Source organism: Micropterus salmoides, unplaced genomic scaffold (assembly GCF_014851395.1).
Source record: "Micropterus salmoides isolate LMB-PRFRI ecotype aquatic unplaced genomic scaffold, ASM1485139v1 Ms_hic_scaffold_12, whole genome shotgun sequence".
Lineage (NCBI taxonomy): Eukaryota > Metazoa > Chordata > Actinopteri > Centrarchiformes > Centrarchidae > Micropterus > Micropterus salmoides.
The window spans coordinates 23,759,579-23,779,969 of record NW_024040263.1 but is presented as its reverse complement, the minus strand read 5'-3'; positions in this window follow the sequence as shown (position 1 = coordinate 23,779,969).

The following is a 20,391-nucleotide window of genomic DNA, read 5'->3' as shown; positions in this document are numbered from 1 at the left end:
TTTCAGCACCAGGAAAACAAATCCATGAGTGAAAGAGTAAGGTTATTTCATGTTGCTAGAATCCGATGGTCGGCTCCTCTTAACAAGACGGTAGCTCCCCTGATGGATCATGCGTAAATAGATTTCTATAGGCTAAGTTTTTGTGCTTTAATGAGTTACTTTCATGATCAGAGAGGCTGCTATCAGTTCATCCTGACCAATCCTGTCGGAGATTCAATTAATCAGTGAAGTTATGCTGCTGTACCTTGTGCGTAAATGCGGACAGCGTCTTTCTTAATGGGGAAACGATTCATCATATTTCACCCATCCAGCCCCACTCCCACCCCCCACTATTAATCAGAAGTTAAAATTTTATGACAAAGACCCACCCGATCCGCGGATATAACTCTGCACATCACTAGAACCCATCTATGCAGCACATCTTACAATCTGAATAATGCACCCATTAAACAGCAGTGAAAGTAACGCAAAGTAACGCAAAAGCAATGTAAAGCATTACAATTCAGAGACCGTAATATTGTAATATAACTAATTATTCTCAAATGACAGTAACTAATAATCTATAATGTATTACATTTTGGAAGTAACTTGCCCAACACTGCGCGCATGACACGACTGTGTGTGGGCACGCACTTACACACTTTACTTCAACACAGAGTGGTTACAAGCATGGTTGTATGAGGTAACCAAGGTCCGTACCTCCCTTGATAGAGTCCCATTCTGTTACCAGAACAGAGACCTGAGTTGACATGAAACCATGTAACAACTGACATATATCCTTTTTATTTAACTTAAGTTTTACGTGGGTTAAGGTTTCTTATTCATCCGACATGGATTTTAAGCTAGATGACCGTAAAAACGCGATCAACGCTACTGACCACAACAAAGCTCCGGTGACTATGCTAGCCGAGATAACTCTTCCCCATGAGGACTTTACACTCCTTAAGAAAGCAAACAAAAAGATTGCTGACCTTATGGAAGACATCCGACGACTTTCAGAGGAACTCAAAGAGAAAGATTCCCTGCTGACTGGCTTTATGGATGTGGCTTCAGTACAAGCCAAACAGATTGTTTCTCTTAGCGCAACCGCTAACATCCAGGACACCGTGCTGTGGGACCCCTCTACCCTTCCAAGGCTTTCCTCTTGCTCGACTCCGAAGCATCAGTCAACCTGGGCTGAAGTGGTGGTCCGTGGCTGTAAGAGAGGCTCGGACGGGGCTGCCTCTCCTCCGTCCATCGGCCTCTCCAACCGCTATGCAGCCCTGTCTGACGACACTCCGGTCCATTCAGTGGATGCACCTGTGGCTTCGAGTCTCCCTGATACGGATCCCTTTCGGCGGATAATGCCTGCCGACACTGTTGTATCTCCTCCACCGGCTACATCTCCCGCAAACGGTGACTATCTGGGCCGCCGGTCTGTCGCTGGGCCTGATCGGTGGCCGTCATCCAGGTCAAAAACCTCCGCTTCCCGACATAGGATCCTGAAGGAGGCTGTGCTCAGACGCTCCGGAGACCGTCTCTACCCTGTACAGTCGGGTAGCCCTTCTCTCAGGTCTGTTACTGCTACTCCAACACAACACTCGGCAGCTCACACACTCCATCCTCAGTCCACACGCAGTGTTGAGCCAGATTCTGCTCAGTCCTGCTCTGGAACCACACAACCGGCATCTCCTCGTCCCCTTTTCTCCCCAACCACACTAATAATTGGTGACTCCATAACCAGAAACATCCGTTTCTTTAACACTATCACTCACTGCTTCCCCGGTTCCACCAAAGCTGACATTTTAAAAAAACTCCAGGACCTAATGCCGTCGCTCCCATCCTCCATCACAAGGGTGATAGTCCATGTCGGAACAAATGACACAGCTCTTCATCAGTCTGAGCTGACAAAATCAGATTTTAACCGTCTTTTTAACTTTTTAAAGCAGCGTGGAAAGTCAGTTTTTATCTCTGGTCCCATTCCCACAGTTCCCACTTCAGTAGACTCCTTGGCCTCCACGACTGGCTCCAGTCCGCCTGCAGGGCTCATCGTGTGTGTTATGTGGATAATTTTAAGATTTTCTGGCAAAGAATGTCTCTTTTTAAGACAGATGGACTTCACCCAAACAAACGGGGCTCAGAAATGTTAGCTGCTCACATACAGCATGTGGTGCGGTCCACACATGACTTACGTGAATGACTAATCATTCATGCAGCACACCTGGACACACCACCGCTCACTGAACAGATCTCTGCCTCACTGCCACTAAGAACTGTATAGGAACATTTTTAAATGTCATCAAGTACGCTGTGATGAATTTAACTCCTTTGAAGTTGTCACTCTTAAAGTTGGAGGGCTGCAACCTATCATATTTGGGTTTTTTTTGGCCCCCAAAACCGCCTGGAGGATTTTTATCAGAACTTCCTGAATTTTTATCTACTCTGGTTTTAAATTATGACAGAATTGTTCATTGTGGCGATTTTAATATTCATGTTGATGACCCCAACAATGTTAATGCAACTGACTTTTTAAATATGGCCACTTCTTTTAACTTCAAACAACATGTCAAAGGGCAAACACATAACCGTGGTCATACACTGGACTTGGTTTTTACCCTGGGTGTCAGCATTTCCTCTGTGGAATTAGTGGACATGACCATATCTGACCACAGATGTATTGTTTTTAGCTGCGATTCGCCTGTTATTCACCAAGCTCCGTGTGTTCTCGCATCTTTAATGAACAAAGTGTTTCAAAGTTTTGCGCATTCTTTCAGAGCCAAAGCCAACACCTGTCTGATTCCAACACCAACAATCTATCGATATCTTAAGTCATATCTGCTTATTGTCACTAAATATTACTGCTCATCTAAAGGTTAGGCCTACGTCTAAAGCTAGTAAGCAACCCTGGATAAATGACAGCATTCGCAGCCTAAAAAGGGAATGCAGGAAAAAATCCAGTCTCCAAGTTCATTACCTCAGTCTGAAAGATTTATTAATTAACTACAATAACATGGTTAAGGATGCGAGGACACACTATTTTTCTGAACTCCTTACTACACAAATACAATCCCAGGTTTCTGTTTAAGACTGTGGATCAGCTGGTAAACCCAACCCCTCCTTGTGCCTCAGCTGGAAGTAATGATGACTGAATTGTTTTTATCTTATTTTACCAATAAGGTGGTGTCAATCAGAGCCTCTAATACCCCTGCGGCCTCTTACTCAGAGGTCCCTCACCAGCAACAAGAGAGTTTTAACCAGTTTTACCCCATCGACTTGTCTGAGCTTTTAAACAGTATCACAAATGAGAGTGTCCTCCAGCCCACTTGATGTAATACCTACAAAGTTTTTACTGAAAGTAATGGATTCTGTTGGGCCCCATTTGATCTCTGTTTTCAACAGCTCCCTATTTACTGGTTGTGTCCCAGATTATTGCGTGAACCCACTTTTAAAGAAACCTGGTTTAGATCCCTCCCTCCATCAAAATTTTACACCAATTTCAAAACTGCCTTTTATTGCAAAGATTCTAGAAAGAATTGTATCCAAACAGCTGCTCACTGTACTGGAAAATAAATTATCTGAAAAGTTTCAGTCTGGTTTCAGGAAGTACCACAGCACTGAGACTGCCCTGCTTAAAGTCACCAATGACCTTTTAATGTCTGCTGATGATGGCATGTGCTCAGTCCTGGTACTCCTGGACCTTAGCACTGCTTTTGACACCATTGATCACAAAATCATGTTAGACAGACTGAGGCATTGGGTGGGGATCTCTGGTACTGCCCTAGAATGGTTTTCATCCTACCTGTCAAATAGGAAGTTGTGTGTGTCTCTAAACAACTATGTCTCTTCGTTCTGTCCAGTTAAATATGGTGTGCCTCAGGGGTCGGTCTTAGGACCCATTTTGTTTTCCTTTTAACTGCTTCCCCTTGGACATATTATCCATAAACATGGTATTTCTTTTCATATTTATGCTGATGACACACAAATGTACTTGCCCGTCAGATCCACAGACCCTGGAATGCTGAGTTCACAACTGCCTTTGTGAAGTTAAAAAATGGATGTCAAATAATTTCCTCTAGCTGAACTAAAAACAGAAATCCTGGTCATTGGGTCCCAACAGATGGCAAAACAAATATTGCCATCTGCTGGTTCCCTAGTAAATCACATTAAGCCTGTTGCAAAGAACCTTGGTGTCTGGTTTGATAGTAATTTAAATTTCGAGCAGCACACCACAAAGCTTGTTCAATCATGTTTTTATCAACTTAGAAATATAGCAAAAATTCAATCTATGTTAACTTTTAAGGACACCGAGACTATTTTACACGCCTTCATCTCATCACGCCTGGATTATTGCAACAGCCTTTTCACCTGTTTAACCCAAAAATCTATTGATCGACTCCAGACTGTCCAGAACTCAGCTGCCAGGCTTTTAACCAGAACAAAGAAATATGACCACATTACTCCTATTTTAGCTTCATTACACTGGCTCCCAGTATGTTTTAGAATTGACTTTAAAATTCTATTGATCACTTTTAAAGCTCTTCATGGCCTCTCGCCTTGTTATATTTCTGAACTTTTAGTCCCATACACACCAGCACGTACCTTGAGATCCTCGGGCAGAGGTCTGTTGTCTGTTCCAGAGTCTCGACTGAAAACTAAAGGGGACAGAGCGTTTGCTGTCAGGGCCCCGAGGCTCTGGAACAGCCTGCCTGAGGAAATCAGGTCGGCTGAGTCAGTGAACTCTTAAGTCCCTTCTTAAAACATACTTTTATAGGAGAGCCTTTCCCGATCTTATTTGACTTTATTTTATCCCTTTTATTTTATTGTATTTTACTAATTTTATATAAACTTTTCATGCTCTCATCTTGTTTTTTTTTTGTATTATTCTTTACACTTGTTAAAGCACTTTGTAACTTGTTTTTGAAAAGTGCTCTACAAATAAGGATTATTATATTATTATTATTATGAACTCGATTATCTGTCAAAGTGAGAAGGTTACTGGTTATTTCACCCAAGAGATTGTGTGTTTTGTCTGTGCTCTTCTATTTCTCTTTGCCCATTTTGAAGTTGATGGGCTATGTTTGGAAAAAGGTTTGGTATTTCTGCTATTTAACAACATCAGAATCAGAATAGTTAGTTGTATAGTTGTTTACTGAAGCTGCCAGAGAAATGTTACTATGTATCAAACCTATTTGAAACACACACACACAAACAAACACACTCACACTCACACACACACATTTAGTCCTGATAAAGCAGAATTTAAGTTTTTAATTTTGTTATTTTCATCTATTGGTTTTTAGGCTATTTGAGTGTGTGTGAATATTAGTCTGCATCTGATGAGCAGTTGACACACTTCAGCTTTTGGCCGAGAGTTGCAGCGGGCAGGCCCACTAGAGAGAGAAGAAAACGCAAAAGGCCGAGACTCAACCCAGCGTTTCCATGGTGAAGAAGAAACACTCTTGACCAGATCAAAAGGATGACTGAAGGCAGGACAAGATGAAGAGTGTGTGGTGGAGGTTTTGAATAATTTGATAAATATACATATTATATGATATGATGTTACATAGTGAAGCCAGATAATGTTGTAATACTGTTCATATTACTACTTACTTTGTCCAGTTCATCCACCCATGTAATATATATTTTATATAATTATATTGCCATGTAACATTACTTTGGGGTTGTGCAGTACTTCTTTCATACCGTATTTCTCAACTACTTTTTAAAAAATTTGACTGAGCTTGAATTCCATATAATGGACTACATGTAATGTGATCCAGTGTCCTGGAAGATCCTTACCCTCAGTGATGTTGTGTTAACATGAAACTTATTAAATACTTAATCCATTGCGGTTGACAATATATTTATTTGCTCAGATGCTTCCTAACAACTTCTCCACCATGATCCTAGATAAGCAGCGCCAGCAACAAGTCGTTGGATCCAACACTGGAAACATTACACAATGCATATAACTGAGGGCTCCATGCACTTCAAACACAAATGTAGGTTGAAATCCATCAAGAGTATTGGACGTTTAGAAATCACATTTCGTATTTACACTACAGGTCAATAGTTTTAGAGCATTCATCATAAATCAGAAGAACAAATCATAAACAAAACGTGAAAGCTGTATAACTTAATGATGTAAGACCCATCTGAGCAGATGAGGTTGACTGAACATGAAAAAACAGTGCATACAATAAATAAAGAAGTGCTACTTTAACACATAATAATTGAATATAATGAACATAACAAAACACATTTAAGTTCACATGAAAGAGCCATGTTAACTTAACAATTCAGTATTTTGAACATGAATAAATAATTTTAAGTATTTTAATATGTGCAGCCGATGTACATGTTTTTTCATGTTAATCCAACATTTGTTTTTCAGTGAAGTGTAATAAAATATGTATAGAAAAATGTGACATCATAGTATATTGTATGTGCATTGTGTAGCTTCAGGAGGAGATCTGAACCTGAAAGCCAGGACAGCTCCTATTTATACTCCTTGCTGAGTGAGAAGTGGTGACATCACTTCACAAATGATGTCAGATATTATATTATAATCTGATATGTCATTTCAATATTTTGAGTCATGTAGTGTGATGTCATTGTATAATGTGTGTATTGTATATTATCTTAGTGATATAATATAGTCAATTAAATGCTGTTGAAACATTTGTTATATGTAATCTAGACATCTAGCTGAATCTAGCCATTACCTACTCATGATAGAAACTAATGTGCAAGTATCAGCTGTTATCAATCACACAGTCGATGGTCCACTACGTTTTAATGTGGGGGGGATTGAATAGTGCTATTTTTTCTAATGCATGTCAGCTGACAAATAGTAAACTGGAGAGATTAAAACTGAACCTGAGTTATTTCTGTTTATGTAGGCTATAAGAAACACAACATTGTACGTAGGCTACATTACAACTACTTATAACACTGACAATAATATTTTCATCAGCTTTAGCTGTAGAAATAATAGCTGTAGATATTGTGTCCCTATATTACCAAGCATACTATAGAGCTCACAGGCAGGTTGTTGGGCCACATTATGAAATCCTTACATTTATGTGTTGTGTCCTGCAGAATGGGGTAGTATTCTAATGAGGGCTGGGCACGCGATAATAACGCGTTCATTTAAGGCATTAAATAGTGGTGATTATGGTGCGTGGATAAGATGTCTGCCTTTGGTGTGAGAGACCTGGGTTCAATCCCCCACTGTGTCACACCCACCATTGTGTCCCTGTGCAAGACACTTAACCCCTACTTGCTACATAGGCGTGCGACCTCTGACATATATATATAGCAATTGTAAATCGCTTTGGATAAAAGCGTCAGCTAAATGATTAAATGTAATTAATTGACACCGACAACTATTTTATCGCACGTTAACGCATTTTTTTTTTTACGCTGTCATCTCTTTTCCGTATTTTTCCACCCGCAATCCGTTATCACGGCAGCAGGTGAGCCGCTTGCTTGTTAATGACGCAGCCTATCAAATATCTCAAACAACCCAAACCAACATCAGCACAACAGCACCCTGTGTTCAATGCTGCTTTAACGTAACCCGTGCTTGTAAAATCCACCGCGACTTGTAACGTCATTTCAAGTTTTTAACCGAGTGAAATCTGTGCGAGTGAACACATGCACATAAAATGTCCGCTACCCCCCCCCGGTCATCGTCCATCCCGTCATCGTCCATCCCGCATCCTGATGTTTGAATGTAGACATTGTCTCAACCCTACTGAACATAGTATTTCTGCTGCTCCCTGATATACCTGTTCAGAAAAAAATATATAAGAAAACTGGACTCTGATGGTAACTTGTTTTAACAAGCTAGATAAAAGGTAGGCCTAATGCCCTGGCAGTGGCAAATAGCTTTGGTTTAATAATTAATTTGATTAGGGTTTAGGTAGCCTATAGGTTTAGGTAATTTTTTATTGCTGCTGTGTAAAGGGAATACTGCTGGTAAAAAGCAGCATATTATATAATAATAATAATCTTTATTTGTAGAGCACTTTTCAAAAACAAGTTACAGGTGCTTTCACAAATGTAAAGACAATAATACCCAAAAAACAATAAAACACATTTAAGATAAATATAAAATAAGTAAAATAGAATAAAATAAAAGGGATAAAAAGTCAAATAAGATCAGGAAAGGCTCTCCTATAAAAGTATGTTTTAAGAAGGGACTTAAAAGAGTTCACTGACTCAGCCGACCTGATTTCCTCGGGCAGGCTGTTCCAGAGCCTCGGGGCCCTGACAGCAAACGCTCTGTCCCCTTTAGTTTTCAGTCGAGACTCCGGAACAGACAACAGACTTCTGCCCGAGGATCTCAAGGTACGTGCTGGTGTGTATGGGACTAAAAGTTCAGAAATATAACAAGGCGAGAGGCCATGAAGAGCTTTAAAAGTGATCAATAAAATGTTAAAGTCAATTCTAAAACATACTGGGAGCCAGTGTAATGAAGGTAAAATAGGAGTAATGCGGTCATATTTCTTTGTTCTGGTTAAAAGCCTGGCAGCTGAGTTCTAGACAGTCTGGAGTTGATCAGTAGATTTTTGGGTTAAACAGGTAAAAAGGCTGTTGCAAAAATCCAGGCGTGATGAGATGAAGGCGTGTAAAATGGTCTTGGTGTCCTTAAAAGTTAACATAGATTGAATTTTTGCTATATTTCTAAGTTGATAAAAACATGATTGAACAAGCTTTGTGGTGTGCTGCTCGGTTTTGGGGGGCGATAAATTATAACAAGTATGATAGGTTGCAGCCCTCCAACTTTAAGAGTGAGAACTTCAAAGGAGTTAAATTCATCACAGCGTACTTGATGACATTTAAAATTTTTCCTATACACGCTCACTAGCCCACCACCACGACCACTGACCCTCGGTTGACTAAAACAATCATATTGAGGTGGACACAGTTCAGCTAGCTGGGTATAGTCATTCATTTGGAACCATGATTCAGTTAAAAACATAAAATCTAGATTTGCAGACAAGATAAAATCATTTAAGAGATCTCACATTGAAGAGAGCCATTTTAAATGAGTTTGTTCTGGGTGCTGGAGTTGGTGCAGTTGTCCTAATCCTTAAGAGATTACTAATATTTCTGTGTGGGATGTGCACATTTCGGTTTACTGGTCTATGCGTGATGATGACAGGAATAGAAGTCTGTGGAACAGCGCTGGGAGCAGACGGCTTTACATGCCAGCAGGTGGAGACAGTTATTTGTGAGGCAGAGATCTGTTCCGTGACCGGTAGTGTGTCCAGGTGTGCTTCATTAATGATTAGTCATTCACGTAAGTCATGTGTGGACCGCACCACATGCTGTATATGAGCAGCTAACATTTCTGAGACCCGTTTGTTTGGGTGAAGTCCGTCTGTCTTAAAAAGAGACTTTCTTTGCCAGAAAATATTAAAATTATCCACATAACACACACCGTGAGCCCTGCCGGCGGACTGGAGCCAGTCGTGGAGGCCAAGGAGTCTACTGAAGCGGCCAGCACCGCGACCAACTGTGGGAATGGGACCAGAGATAAAAACAGAATTTCCACACTGCTTTAAAAAGTTAAAAAGACGGTTAAAATCTGATTTTGTCAGCTTGGACTGCTGAAGAGCAGTGTCATTTGTTCCCATATGGACTATCACCCTTGTGATGGAGGACGGGAGCGATGGCATTAGGTCCTGGAGTTTTTTTAATCAGCGCCAGCGCGGGAGATATAGCCGGTGGAGGAGATGCAACAGTGTCGGCAGGCACTATCCGTCGAAAGAGATCCGTATCAGGGAGACTCGAAGCTGCAGGTGCATCCGCTGGATGGACCGGAGTGTCATCAGACAGGGCTGCATAGCGGTTGGAGAGGCCGATATGCAGATGAGAGGCAGCCCCATCCGAGCCTCTCTTGCAACCACGGGATCAGCCCAGGTTGACTGATGCTTCGGAGTCGAGCAAGAGGAAAGCCTCGGAAGGGTAGAGGGGTCCCATAGCACGGTGTCCTGGATGTTAGCGGTTGAGCTAAGAGAAACAATCTGTTTGGCTTATACTGAAGCCACATCCATAAAGCCAGTCAGCAGGGAATCTTTCTCTTTGAGTTCCTCTGAAAGTCGTCGGATGTCTTCCGTAAGGTTCGCTTTCTTAAGGAGTGTAAAGTCCTCATGGGGCAGAGTAATCTCGGCTAGCATAGTCACTGGAGCTTTGTTGTGGTCAGTAGCGTTGATGGCGTTTTTGCGGTCATCTAGCTTAAAATCCATGCCGGATGACTAAAAATCCTTAACCCACGTAAAACTTAAGTAAAAAACTTAAGTTAAATAAAAAGGATATAAAAAATTTAACTAAAAAGTGTGGATTAAAACTGGATAAGAGTCCGGTTTAAGACAGAGCTTCCGACAGGTGGCTACCAACGCCAACGCATGCACAGAGTACAGATTACGTCAGCAATTACATCAGCAATCTTGTGACTTACCCGTGACGTAGCAGTACATTTAAGTGCGCAATACACTACTTCAGAATTCATTATTCAATTTTGCGTGTAACATTGCGATTAATCGTGATTAAACATTTTAATTGTTGCCCAGCACTAATTCTAATATTTATAAATTAAAATTAACAATAACACAAACAGAAGACTGGAACATTTTAAAATATTTGTGTGGATGCACCAAATGTGTATGGTCAAAATGAAAAAAATTTTAACTAGAAAAGACTCGAGCAAACCAAAGCTGTACAATTCTCAAGATATTATGTATAAAAAATAGGTGCAGTTGACTCCATGAGGGCTGATGCGTATGCTGGGGAAAGGAAAAGCATTTGCACCATACACACACAAACAACATTTTATACAGTAGAAGGGTGTACTGCCTTTTAGTATCATTTGGGCTCGAATTACAAGTTGTGTCTCTCATTTCATGTGTCACATTAATGATTAATCTACAGGTTATTTAGTGTTTTAACACTGTCAGAGTTTTTCAGTGTAAAAATAAATCGTGTTTATATGTCGATATCATAGATGGGTAATAATGATGTTCATCTGCTGCAGAGCCCTCCTGCTGTCGCATTTCTGAGCTTTCTTTACCAATATGAAGTATATTTCATGGTAATTAAATAACAGCTACATATAAATAATCACAAAGACCAAGTTAGTCCTGACAAATACTGCACTGGTACATGAATGTGTGTTGGTCTGTTGAGACAATACATTATAGCTGATGCTTTTATCCAAAGCGACTTAAAATTGCTATATATGTCAGAGGTCTCACGCCTCTGGAGCAACGAGGGGTTAATTGTCTTGCTCAGGGACACATTGGTCTCTCACACCAAAGGCATGTGTCTTATCCATTGCCCCATACAACTCAAATTTTTGGTGGTGTCAGATTGTAGTAGATATCTTCTTTCACTGTGAGGTCTTGATACACAGACTCTTGTTGGTCTTCACCTGCAGTCTTTGCTATATTTCTGTTCTCGCTGACGTCTGGTCCTGGAGACACATGTTTACAACAAAACATAAGGAGTCACAGTTAGTGTCTATGAATGTGTGTGTTGGTGCATGTTGTGTTAATACATACCTTTCACTTTGCATTTATAAACTATGACCAGGGCAAACGCCAGTATCAGCAGTATAGCAGGCACAATGAACACCACCATGTTAATGTGTGTAACATCTGAAAAATACATACATAAACATGCCTTTGATATTTCTGTCAGGAACGTGTGTTGATTTTGATCCAATAGGTTCCACAGTTATGTTAGGGGTCACAGTGCTGGTCTGGATTGGAAAGTCTGTCAGAGAAAAAGATTCTTAGTTCTATTGTCCTTTTATTATTGTCTATTATTGATTCTTAGTCCTATTTATTTCCACATCAACAAAAATAAGAAAAAAAGACCTTGAATTTAAAATGTACTGAGCTAATGTAGTTTCCAGCGCTCCACTGTGAGTCTGAACCACACCAGTATGTCGCAGCATCTTCTGCTTTTAGCTCTGTGATCATGACCAAGAAAGAGCTGGAAGAAACATCATCTTGCAGTGTGAACCTGCTTTCACTCTTCACCACATTGGTGCAGTTGCAGCGGTGGTCTCCCATACAGAGGAACTTCCTGTTATCCCGGTGTTGTGGTGGATAAGGACACTGCATAGTTACTGGACGTCCCAAAATGCCGTTCAGTTTGTTTGTCTGCACACAGCACATCTCTGTGATACAGAAGGACGTTTGAGCCAACCAGCGAATCTTGGGGAAATAATTTGAGTACAACAATAGTGTAACACTTCACGTGCTGTTACACCACTTCGCTTTGCACAGTCATTTCCCAACTCACCGCCATATCATTAGGTTATTCAACATGTTAAGGAACAAAGTACATTTACTCAAGTGTTGTTCTTATGTACAATTTTGAGGTACTTGTAATACTTAGTTAATTCCTTTTTATGTTACTTTGTACCCCACAACATTTTGTACTTTTTACTCCATTACATTTATTTCACAGCTATTGTAAGTAGTTACTTTTCAGATCAATATTTTATGTTTAAAACATTTACTCCATTACATTTATTTCACAGCTATTGTAAGTAGTTACTTTTCAGATCAATATTTTATGTTTAAAACATTTCATCCTCTCTCTCTGTCTGTCTGTCTCTCTCTCTCTCTCTCTCTCTCTCTCTATATATATATATATATATATATATACATCAAGCATCTAGGCATGCAGACTGCTTCTACAAACATTTGTGAAAGAATGGGTTGCTCTCAGGAGCTCAGTGAATTCAAGTGTGGTGCTGTGATAGGTTGCTACCTGTCCATTCACTAGCAAGGACCACAATCACCAGATACGATTAAATGATTTATAGATTTATAGAACAAACAGAAGATGTATGAGGCTTGCAGTAGCTGAATAGACATTCGAAAGCGTTGTGGGGAAGCTACAATAGGGAAATCCGCCGTAGCACCTGGGCACTACGGACCCCCAAAAGGCTTCCAGTTATTTGAGAGAACACTGGGTGATCTGGGATCTTGAGATCTGAAGTGTAGTGATGGTACGCTTGGTAAGACCAGCAGTGCATGATCTGTATCGGATGCTCGGGAATGACGCCACGGTAGACTGAATGGTAGCTCAGATCCTGGAGGAGTGACCGAAGTAACGGATGGGAGAAATGCCTTACAAAAGACATGGTTGTGCGCCAGGATTCCCTATAGTTCACGAGGGTCTTAAATGGTTCAGAGATGACTGGACTTTGGAGAAAAAGATGAACGTAAGCTGGCCCAATTGACTGGACTTCGGATTGCTTTAGTAGAAAGCATGTTGTTTGAGGAATGACTGAATTGCGGGCATGACGCTGAATGTCAAGCAAAGAGGAGATGCAGTGAAATTACACCAAAGAGAGCGAGTGTTGACTTAAAGTCTAAGGTTCAAGTCAAGTGAGGGATGCTGTAACCAGCGCAGATGGTGTGGATGCAGACGGACAGCGAGTCTGCTGTAAAGCTGATGATACACAGAGCAACTTTTAGAGCAATCGTGCCACCCGCTCCGCACCGCCGCTATCTGTTCAAAACATAGTCGGACTTCCCACTAGCAAGATTGCCCAGCAACATTGCTCAAAAAGTTGCCCTGTGTGTCATCAGCTTAAGAGGAAGGCTGCAGGGATCTTGAAATGTCTCTTTACGTTGAAGACTATGCCTCAAACATGGAGACGGAGGAGAGAATTCAGCTTCTGTTGCTGGGTCTGCTGACATAAATGTAGAAGATGTCGCAAATCCGTCTGAATAATTCATCGTCTGATGGTGATAGCGATGTGCCAACATTTCTCAAAGAGGTTAAGTGGATGGAAGTAGCTTGTAATAATTCGCGTTATAGCATGTTAGCGTAGCGTGTTCAACGCGATGTTGCTTGGTCTCAGTTCGTGTGCGGAATGCGAGAGCCAAGAAAAGGAAGTGTGTTGTGTGGGTATTTATGGAAATGCCGGGAGTGACGTCATTGATGTGTGGTCCCGCTCTTGAAACTCTGCTGGTAGCACCACTTTGAGAAATTTCCTCACTACTTAATATTCCACGGTCAACTTGCAGTGGTATTAAAACAAAGTGGGAACAACAGAAACTCAGCCATGAATGAATGAATCCCAGAGTGGGGTCAGCCCATGCTGAGGAATGCTGGAGTCGCCAACTTTCTGCAGAGTCAGTAGCTACAGACCTCCAAATGTCGTGTGGCCTTTGGATTAGCTCCAGAACAGTCTGTAGAGAGCTTCATGGAATGGTTATCCATGGCCAAACAGCTGCATCCAAGCCCTACATCACCAAGTGCAATGCAAAGCGTTGCATGCAGTGGTGTAAAGCACGCCACCACTGGACACTAGACACTTTTCTTTCTGGCAATCGGATGGACGAATCTGGGTTTAGCGGTTTTCAAGAGAACAATAGGGGAGAGCAGGGGCGAAAGTACCATTTTTCAGGAATACCTGATTTTAAAACATTATGTTGTAGACACTGATACATTTTTGCTGTGGTCACTAACTCACAGGTGTGGTCTATCAATATCAGATGGTATTTTATACAAATGTAGAACGACTTCTGTATAATTTCACTTTAAACATAAGCGGCACATTGTTACTTCCGACCCCATCAGTTTGGTTGAAAGTAACACACAGCAGTGTCAAAATAAACACACAGCAGGGTTGAAAGTAAGGAGGGTTGAAACTAACACAACTACATTTTTGTGTTTCCCTTGTTCTTATTAAATATACATGACTATGACCTTGTAAATATGTAACTGCAAAAGTATTTTGTCCTTTATCTTTGCAAAAAATTTATAAATTACATTTTGATTTTATTTATTGTCCATTTACAGTTTCTTCAAATGTTTCAAAAGTATTAGTTTTATAAAACATTTCTTCAACAATATGAACAATATGAAAATGAATATTCATAACATAAATATATATTCTCAAAATAATGTAAAAATAGTCATGTTTTTATCCAGCTGTTTTTATACTAATTCCAAAATGTGCATGAAAACATCTGGCTGAATTAGACCTCTGTCTGTCTTTCTGTACCTCTCTTCTCTTATAATATATATAATATAACATAAACATGTTTCAATACATGCTGCAACACAGAGAAAGTCACCACATTAGCATCGGGACAAAAGAAACACTTGTGGTCATGCGTGTTACTTTCGTCCCGACAGGAACTCCTGACATATCAACACAATTTATTTTTACACTGAAAAACTCTGACAGGCAAACTTCAGGGTGTGTTAAAGCACTAAATAACCTGTAGATTAATCATTACTGTGACACATGAAACGAGAGACACAACTTGTTATTCGAAAAACAGTACCGCTTCAGAAATTTACTTGCCTGCACTAAAAACAGTTTTCTGAAGATGGCCGCGGTAAATGATGATGAAATCATGCGATATTTGGCAGCCCTATCAAGGGTTGCGTGCTGAAGGTGCTGTCACAGCTTGGATTGCAAACGCAGTCAGGGCTCTGAGAAAATTGCCTTGTTACTTTCGCCCCGGTTTACCCCTACTTACCCGACTGCATTGTGCAAAGTGTAGTTTGGTGGAGGGGGAATCATGGTGTGGGGTTGTTTTTCAGGGGCTCCAAACGTTGTGGAAACAGTTTGAGGATGGCCCCTTACTGTTCCAACATGACTGCGCACCAGTGCACAAAGCACTCGCTCTCACAGGGCAGAGCAGATGAAGTCTCCCGTCCTCCGCCGTCACATGAGGTGGGGGATGAAATGCCTGCAGCACCGTGGACCCTGCCAATCTGGCTGGAACCTTAGGGACATAACCTGGACAAGGGTGTAGGATGGCCCTGACCTTCCCCGGGGCAAAATCCAGGCATCGGGGAGAAACCCAAAGTGCCTGGAGATCCCCCACCTTCCTCAGAGAGGTGATAGCGAGGAGAAAGGTCATCTTAAGGGTCAGGTGCTTGGCCTCAGCCAACTCCAGGGGTTCGAAGGGGGCCTCAGCCAGCACTTCGAGAACCACTGCCAGGTCCCAGGTGGGAACTCTGGAACGAGTCACGGGTCTCATCCTCCGGGCTCCACGGAGGAAGCGCACGACCAGTGGAAGCCTCCCCAAGGGCCCATCACTCAGAGTTGAATGCTGCAATGGCAGCCACATATACTTTGAGCGTGGACGGGGAGAGTCCCGCGGAGAAACGGTGCTGGAGGAACTCCAGTATCACAATTACCGAGCAGGTAACTGGGTCCACCGCCCGTTCTCTACACCAGGTGGTGAACACATTCCACTTCAGGCCGTACATCCTTCTCGTGGATGGGGCTCTAGAGTAGTGTGAGTAGTGTCTCGACTGCTCCTGCCGTCATGCCCGCCTCCAGGAACTGCGGCCCCTCAGGGGCCAGACCCACAGCTGCCACAGGGTGGGGTGCGGGTGAAGGATCCGGCCCTGGGACAGCAGGTCTCTCCTTAGAGGGACCTGCCAGGGCGGGCCCTCCAGGAGCGATATTAAATCCGAGAACCACACTCGTGCCGGCCAAAACGGGGCTACTAGTAGTAGACTGACGCCGTCCTGACGGACCCGCTCCAGACCCCCCCGGGAGCAGAGCGACTAGGGGAAATGTATACAGATTCTGCCTCGGCCACGTCTGCACCATGGCATCCAGCCCTAGTGGGGCTGGGGGCGAGAGGGAGAACCACAGGGGACAGTGCGTAGTCTCTCGTGACGCAAGCAAGTCCACATCTATAGGGCCGAACTTTTCCAATAATAACTCCACCACCTCGGAAAGGAGTCTCCACCTCCTCTCAGCCCCTGTCTCGACAGCAAGTCTGCTCCCTGATTCTGGGTCCCAGGGACGTACATCGCTCTGAGGGACAGCAGTCTCTGCTGGGACCACAGGAGGATCTGATGTGCCAGTTTGCATAACGGGCGTGAGCGCAGACCCCCCTTGTGATTCAAATAGGCCACCACTGCCGTATTGTCGGTTCTGACAAGGACGTGGCGACCGCGGAGAGCAGGCAGAAAACTCCTCAGAGCTCTGAATACCGCCAACATTTCCAGGCAATTTATGTGGCAGGAGAAATTATGCTCCTGCCAGGAGCCTCTCGCAAAGCGGCCGTCCATGACCGCGCCCCATCCTGTGAGTGAGGCATCTGTCGAAATAGTTTGGCGACAGATCGCTCCCAACACGGGACCTTGGAACAGGAACCAAGATTTCCTCCATACAGACAGGGAACGAAGGCACCTGCTCGTAACCCTTATCAGACGGAGCGGATTTCCCCTCGGGGAGAATCCCTTGGATTTTAGCCACCACTGCAGGGCTCTCATGTGCAGTAGTCCGGAAGGTATTATACTGGACGCTGCTGCCAGGAGACCCAACACCCTCTGAAAGTGATGGCGCAGCCTAACTGCACTCTGGTCACTGAGGATAAAATGGACTTGACGCGTGCGGGAGACAGGTGGGCCTGCATCATCGTTGAGTCCCACACCACCCCTAGGTACGTAGTCCGTTGGGCGGGCGTCAGCACGCTCTTCTTCGCGGCGCCAAATGCTGAAGGTGGGCGAGGACAACATCTCGATGCCGAACCGCTAACTCCCGAGACTGGGCCAGGACGAGCCAGTTGTTGATGTAGTGGGACGGGGGGTAGTGGGTCCCCCTACTCAAAGCCTCAGGACCTCTTCCCCTGGACCCGCCGAGACTGAAGGACGGTCCTCAGATCTGTCTTCTTGGGAGGCTGTGGGCGAGAGTGCCGCCTCGCGTCCCAGGTTGTTTGAGAGGGACCCTGTGAAGCGACACTCTGCTTCTAGCTGCGGCGGTAGGCGCTGGACGAGGGCTGCGCCTGCCTTTCCTGAGCTGTCACGGTCCTGGAGCCTTACCGGCGGGGGAGATATTGGTCAAACACCTCTCCCTGTGTTTTGGCGTGTTGAAACCTGCCATGTAGGCCTTGCCCGCCAAATTGGACATCATCCGACACGGCTTGGTGGGGAGCGCCGGCGTCCGGAGGGATGAAGAGAGGTTGGGCAAGAGGTAGCTCGCAAGTGCCTCCTCCACCCGTGGCATCGCTCTGTAGCCGTGCTGTCTGACATCCGTCACGTTGCCGTAGTCCAGCCGGGGGGACATAGACAGCCATGCAGAGAAGGGTTTGGAAAAAATGGAAAAAATGGTAAGGGCCGATGTGGGAGTGGCGCTTGGTGTTGCAGAAACCGCTCGTCCAGTTTACTGCCAGCTGGAGGCTGCTGCACAGCCTGTGGCCAATCAATATGCAGCTTGGCCACAGCCCGCGTCACCACTTCCAACAACTCATCGTATCCCGGCGAGGGCTGATGACGTTCCGTCTCCCCGAAGTCATTCTCCACGATGCTAAGCACATCTAGCTCCTCAGAGCCAGACCGTGCAAGACTCTTCTCTTCTTCTCTTTCTCCTGTAGATCAAATTTCTCATTTAATTTCATCCCAGCTGAGTCTACATACATGCAGGCATGCCTGAAGTAGCCTAAAGTCTTTTTAAATGTGCATATGGCACCTTTTCACCTCAATCATAAATTAGCTTAATTAACTTGAATTCAGTTAAAAATAAGTTATTGATGAAAACTTTGATAGGAGGGTCTGGGGGTCCTCCCCTAGAAGATTTCGAGCATTAAACACTTTTTTGAATTCCGGAGATATTTTCTGCACCAATTTATGGTGGCAATGTCTTTATTTTTTATAAAGAGAAGGACAAAATTTAGGTGGCAGGTGACAATTCAGAATATAAAATTATAATACAATGTAATGCAGTAATCAGTAGCTTGTTCTTTTTTACCTTAAGTTACTATTTTTAAATATAGAGATTTATTCTATATTTACAATGCACTGTAGGCTTATTATTCAACATAGCATTTGTATTTGTTAATAAACACTTGTTGTTCGTAGGCCCACCGGGCATTTGCCTGGTATGCCAGATTACCAGTCCACCCCTGTGTATACCCCCTTTTGACCGTCTGACAGACACAGAGCCGTCGGGGACTGTAGCCTACTCGATGAGACGAGCGCACTGATCTTCATCAGAGGAAGAAAACTGAAAACACTTGTGATCAGACAGCAATATCACCACAATTCCAAACAAATGTTCTCTTCAGCACCTGTGATAAAGCGCAGCTCACAGCTGCTTTAGAGGTAATGAAGCATCCTGGAGAAAGTAAAACAGTAGGCTAGTGTCTCAGAGCGAGGGGGACAGAGACAGCATGACAAAGCGTCAGGTGTTGCGGTCAGGTGTAATGATATTCTCTCACTTCTTTGCAGCGACTGTTAACTGTTTGTGTTAATACATTGACTAGACACTGACCGACAACATTTATATTTAAATGAATCGATTGCAATTTTGCTAGGGACAATTCAGTAGTTGCGGGCAAGTCCTGAAGCTGTGAGCAATGCTCTCTCTCTCTTTCTCTCTCTCTCTCTGCAGGCCTGCTGAGTTATGGTGAGGGGGGTCACGTTACGTGAACTTAAAACAAAATGTAGCAATATTATTGCAAGTAGCCTGCGCTCTTTGAAGAACTGCGAGACAGGCTGCCCCATGAAGATTATATTAACATGGAAAATATTTTTGTTGCTGTTGTTCAGGGCTACAGTCAAAACATTGGGGACTAAAGCCCCGGAAAGATGACCTGGTGACGTAATGGCTCAAATGACACTCTGTTTTTCTTGCCCTAAACCTTTTGGAAACCTGATGAAGAAATCTAATTTGGGGTACGTCTTTTCTTTTTCTTGCATAGGTGTCATTTACACTGTGGACACTGGGGACATGTCCCCACCACTTTTTTAAAGCATAATTTGTTGGGGGAAAAAATTCTGAAATATAGTACAGTTACAGTTAAATAACAAATGAAAATGCCTTTAGGAAAGGTTTATTTGCACATTAAGAAAACATGCAATGCAATTAAAATATAGAAGAAACAAATGTGCATTGTCCAAAAAACGTAACTTAAGCTAAAGAAAAAACAAGCTACTGATTATAAAATGACCCAAAAACGTGCATACAACAATCAGTAACTTTCACAACTTCTTGACACAGTTTGTTTTTGGCCAAGTTTTCTGTTCTCTCCCACATAACATAAAATGAGGGAAGACTAAATAATGCCTATATAGGCTATATGTTGCCTCAGCAGGGATGATATTACATGAGAAAAGTTGAAGCATTATATTCTATTACATTTTTATATTTGAAATGTCACCTGCCACCTGAATTTTGTTTTTCCTTTTACATAAATAAAAAACATTTCTACCAGAAATTGGTGTAAAAATGTTCACCAGAATGCAGGAAACTTTCCTGGGGGAAGTCCCTCCAGACCCCCCGCTCATATATCACGGCATTGAAGATATCTTTAAACACTGTTTAAGGATATTTTGGTCTTGTTCTTGTGAACCTAATATCGCGTATTGTGATGTCTGGTGAACTAAGTGTCTCTTCACAGC